We start from the raw sequence: 5,734 nt of genomic DNA on the forward strand, positions 1-5,734 counted from the left end.
TAAAAAGTTGTCTAATGCTTGGTGCTTTCTTTGAAAGCAACGTACAAATTGGACGTCGTTACGGGAAAGGGACTCTCAGTCTGAACTTTATACTGAATATCAAAAACTGTTGTGTTGTGGGTCGAGACCTTTTCGCTTAATAACGTCCAATTGGAAGTCGATTAGTATTGAAATACTTGACGCGGAAGGATCTGGGAAGCCACCGCATTATTATCGCTAGGAAACTCCTACCATGATCTAAATCAAAAAAAGGGTCAATTCCCTCAGTAAAGAGGTATACGACGCGCAAAGACAGGGTTATTTTGATACGCGCATTACGTTATACTTACTATTTACGTACTTATGCTGCCTTTAGCGTACACCGCGTGTATGCGTTGCGTATACACGCACCTATAAAGACCAAAGCTGCAGCAAGAATTACTACAATATAGGTAGATGGATTTAACTATATCAAATAAAATTCTATTGTTGAGTTAGATACGAGTAAGTATTTATGAAATATTAATGGCAAGTGGGCACTCGTAATATTACTAATATTAATTGCGTGCAGAAAAAGAAAAATATTGTTACAGAAATAATTTATTAAAATAATAAAAGTATTCCTAAGTACTCATTAGGGCGTCTTAATTTTTTACTGTTATTTCATTGGATTAAAAGTAATTATGTATCCCAGTTATTTTTTGGATGAAGAACGAATACTTACACTAAAAAGTTACGGTAACACAGAGGTCAGAACACTCATTGTTAAGATATTTTTTCGTTAGTTAAAATAGGGCCTGTTTCACAACTTCCAGATACACTTTATCTACCTAATAAACTTGAAGTTGTGCCAATTTTTGTATAAGGAATCTGTCACAATGACAAATTTATCAGTTAGACAGAACAGACAGTTTAACTGGAAAATGTGAAACAGACCCTTAGAATAAAAATTAATGTCTAAACCTAATGACTAATTAACTTATAATTAAAATAGAGATAAGCTAGATTGTAATAAGAAATAAAGTTTATTTTTTAAATCATTTATTTCCTTTTTTTCACAGTTACAATATCATATTTATGTAATAGACAAAAATCTAGTAACAATATCACTTTCTGACTTATTCATTTTGGCATTACCCTGTATCCTTTCTTAGCAGATTATCCTGATTCCGTTTTAGTACATTTGCATCAATCCAGATTGTTCATACCCTCTAATATTTCGGTAACCCTTAAAAATGAAACTACTGTTACACAGTATATTTTGTAATAAATTATTGTGAATTAAAATGTCAATTGTGCTAGTTCAGTTGTACGCAATCTCTTAACTAAGAGCTCGTTCACACAGGCTGCGTAAGCGTTGCGTAAGCGTAGACGAATGCGTTGTAATGTATGGGACTGTATGAAACATGGCATACCGCTTGCGTGACGTGAACGTTCGCATAGACGTAATGCGTGCAGTTAAATCTACGGGTTCACGCGCATCACTACGCACGTGTCACGTGTACGTACTGCATACGCAATTGGTGTGAATCGGCCATTAATCTAGATAGTGTTATTATTCTCTGAAGTAAACATTGCGAAGGAAGTAGAATATACTACTTCACACCTATAAATTATTTTGGTCGAGATTCGTGTGCAACTAAATTAGCACCACTGCGCTTTCAGTGTTTCACACCCGAAAGTATCAGCACACTTTAGAACCTCCGTTTCTTATGTAGAAGTAACTTTATATGGTAATATTCATGGTTTAGGTTAAGTTCATTTAGCTTCATAATGTTTTTCTGATCCCATTTCCAACGACTGTAAGTCTAAATTTATCTAAATCGCATCCCACAATTAATCCGCCAAAATGAAAAAGAAATAGATTCTAAATGTATATTTAAAAATTATATTTATAGTATGGTATCAAAATAAAACCAATTTAAATTCCAGAGCATCCTATTTCCTTCTTTCCAATAAAACTATTACCAAGACTCGACTTATCTTACCTAGATCCTCATAGGACTAAAACAATGAGACTAAAAAGCAGATGCACTAAAATCAAAATTGGTTTAGTTTAAATACTCTCCAATACTTTAATTAAAATAATAATATCAATGGTCAGTTATTTGGCTTTGCTTAAAAACATGAAGTATGGCAAGTAAAATTTATAAGGAAAACTGTACTTCCGACATTTTCTAATAAAAGATAATATAATCTAATGCAGCGAAATAATATTATGAAGACGTAAATAAATGCTCCAAGATACTCTTAGATTTTTAAATATCTCTTCAGAAATTATAAAACATGTAAAATCAATTTAATAAAACACTGGTGCTAATTCAGTTGTATACAAACTCTAAGAGGTATAAAAATAGTACAATCTTTTTCAAAATATTCTCAGCGGAAAAGAATAATTGTTAATTTTTAGACCTAAATAATACTCATACTATACTTAAGTTTAGAGATTGTTTATAAATGAATTAGCACCATTATATACATGATTTCACCCAACGAAGACTTACGTTAATTACGCCCTTAAAGGGCGTGTCTGACAAAAAAATCGGAAGTCCATCATACCGAAAAAAGAAATAAATATATATAACGCATACAACAAGTGACAAAGAACTCGCCATATCAGCTCTATCTGCCTGAATGTATTTAAAGATGAGAATGAGAACTTTAGTTTTACAACACCTATTTTTCAATAACAGTCTGTGGTAGGTATATTTTAGATTCTATCTAGGTCCATGTTCCATTTTTGTAGAAGAAAGCAGCTGTGATGCAGATGGAGACTACTCTTAAAATGAAGGAGGCATCAGTGGAGTTGAAGTGTCACATTCGGATTAAATTATTTTCAATCGAGATTAATCCTTTCATAAACAAGTATTTTTTTGCTAACCCTACCCGATCATATCACATATTGACAGCTATAACGTTACAATATGGCAGCCATGGCGGCCCTTTCTTAAATCGTACGTGTTATACGATTTTGTGTGTTGCACATTATAAGACACGGACACTAGACAAGAAAAGATTAGTATGCGCGTGTCTGATCCGACATAGGAGAAAACTATCTTGTAATATTTATGATAATATGTCATATAAATAACCACGAATACAACAGAATTTCTTATAAGAATATTTCTCATAAGACACAAGAAATTTTCTTACAATGTGCAAAAGGCTTAACGCAAAATATAAACGGACGTGTTCACGGCAACGCACGGATTAGCTTCGTTAGACAAATATATTGGGTAGAGTGGATGCAACAACCAAGACTCCATGTCCTATCATTTAAATATCAATTTTGTGGGCCTTACGAAGAATTTATTTACAAAGAGATTTATATTAGACCACACTTTTGCAAGTACGTACTGGAACAACGCAACACTGTTATTAGTTTGAATTTGGTTGCACACAATCACTAAGCTAAACTTGATTGCCACGTCTAATCTGCAGAGTATAATAACTTCATTTAAACTTACCAATTTAGTTTACAGATTTTGTACAACCATCAACAACATTGTGTATCCATTATATTGTGATAAATACTATTTCCAGAAGAAATACCACAAGATTTTAGTATAAAGTAGAATTATTATAACATACACTTATTCTTTAATTCGATACACTATTAAGAGTCCAATTACCTTGATTATCCGCCTCTTTCGCACTTTCTAACATTTTCAATTATTGTAAAAAATCTCATTATACTTTCAACAAATCTGGCTAATATAAACCCTTGACCACATAATTACAGACATTTTAGAATATTTTAATTTTAATATAAACTTAAATTACTTAAATTAAAATCAGCATTTTTCTCCCCATTTTTCTCTATCAAAACCTAGGTTTATTATAGTAAAAATATGTCTAAAATGTCCCTAATTATATTGTCAAGGGATTATGGTAGCCATATTTGTCTGAGACTTTTACAAAAATCTAAAATTTTGAAATGTGTGAAAGAGAGGGTTGGTCAAGATGCTACGGGCTCTTAAGAAATGGGAGAAAACGACATGTGCCCAATACGGATACTACTTGGCAAAAAAACATTAATATTAGATAGATATTAATTATTTACATTAATGAAATTATGTCTGCGAATATAAAATGTATACGAATCGTACACATATCGTGATCTGTTCACGGACATTAATCACATTCACGATCAATTAATTTATAGTCTTCATAATTCATGAACCTTAATATACAAAAAATAACGATCCAAATAAAATCAATATGTACAAATCAACGCAATCGTCTAAATGTAAATTTTTTATCATTATAATAGAGAGAGCCCCAGTGCGTTTCAGACCTTCGTTATTTTATACAAGCTGAAAGTTTCTCTGCGTATTGTCCCCAGCACAGGGAGGAACGATCAGCGACTATGAATTTTGGATCATGGTAGCTTTGGGAGATAATAGGTTTTAAAGGTACAAATTCTTATTTAAAATTCTTCCCTGTTTTTGGAACAATACGCTGAGAAACTTTCAGATTTTAAAAATTAACGAGGTCTGGCACGTGCTGGCTCTTACTTCATAATAATCACGCGGCAACAAAATTATAGTACAGTATGTTTGCTTGACTAAATGTCGTAAACTCAAATAGTATAAAATACTATTAAATGAAACTTATGTTCAACAATATTGTTTATAATTTCTATAAATAAAATCTATGCATATACACAACAATATAAAATATCAAATATAATCACAAAACCACAATGAATCATAAAGTCAATGTGACATGTAATGACAAATTTGTAAAAATATTAAGATGGTAAAATTTTAAAAATATCATTATAAAGTAAAACTCTTTATATTTTCCTTAATATATCCGCTCAAAAATAAAATTTCATTCTATTTACACACATTTAAAAAAAAATTAAAATTATAATATACACATTGTTAAATGGCAAGATTAAAATCAACAGATTTACATACAGAGGCGCTATAGCTAATCTGAGCTTGAAACAAAATAGCAACCAGCACTTGTAATGGCAATTTAACTGGTGAACGTATGAAATTTGCATTAAATAAACATAATTATTTTAACTAAATAAATTTGTAATATTCCATCATATATTTATTAATAGCTACATAGCACAGCCCGTCGTATAAAATATAACAGAAATGTCAAAAAACCTTGGGTACCAGATAATATTATATCAGTGTTCACTTCACGTAGTTAATACCTAAAAAAAATTGCAGCTATATTTTCACAGTTAATAGTAGTTTATGAAACGGTTGCATAATACCTAATTATGTACTTTCATACCCTACTTTATTTAAACTCATATTTTAAAATCCAAATCAAAAAATATTCGAAATATATTTGGTGTAACTCATAAGCTTTTCTTGATAAATATTGTAGTACCTACGGAGTAGGTATATAAATATTGTCAAAACAAATTTTTGACCAATAAAAATACAGTAATTAATTATTATTATTAAAATAATAAAATAACAGACGTTTGGCGCCAAAATTCAGGCGACCGCCGCGCATGCGTATGCTGCTCTAGTCGATGTAAATCTTAATCTCTCTATAAGTCTTACATATACGGCCAATGGCGAGGAACAGATTTGGAGCCCAGACTCAGAGCCGTGAAGCAGGCCGAAATATTTTTTTTATTAAAAATATTTTAAAAGCAATATTTTTCATTATTTTGCTAACAAAGCAGGAATTTGATGTTATTTATTAGAGATGTACTGAATATGTCAATAACACATTTTGAATTCATAATCAAGATTTTAAGATATGAGCGTAAACAAAT

At 31.0% G+C, this 5,734-nt stretch overlaps 1 long non-coding RNA gene across 1 annotated transcript; it reads right to left on the reverse strand.

Annotated features, from left to right (window-relative positions):
- Positions 1–691: 691 nt before the first annotated feature.
- Positions 692–4,395, reverse strand: LOC123880137. Its single transcript, XR_006799167.1, has 2 exons — positions 3,447–4,395; positions 692–1,207 (listed from the first exon to the last, which is right to left on the reverse strand). It is a non-coding gene; the product is annotated as an uncharacterized LOC123880137 (long non-coding RNA).
- Positions 4,396–5,734: the final 1,339 nt, after the last annotated feature.

This window comes from Maniola jurtina, chromosome Z, assembly GCF_905333055.1.
Source record: "Maniola jurtina chromosome Z, ilManJurt1.1, whole genome shotgun sequence".
Lineage (NCBI taxonomy): Eukaryota > Metazoa > Arthropoda > Insecta > Lepidoptera > Nymphalidae > Maniola > Maniola jurtina.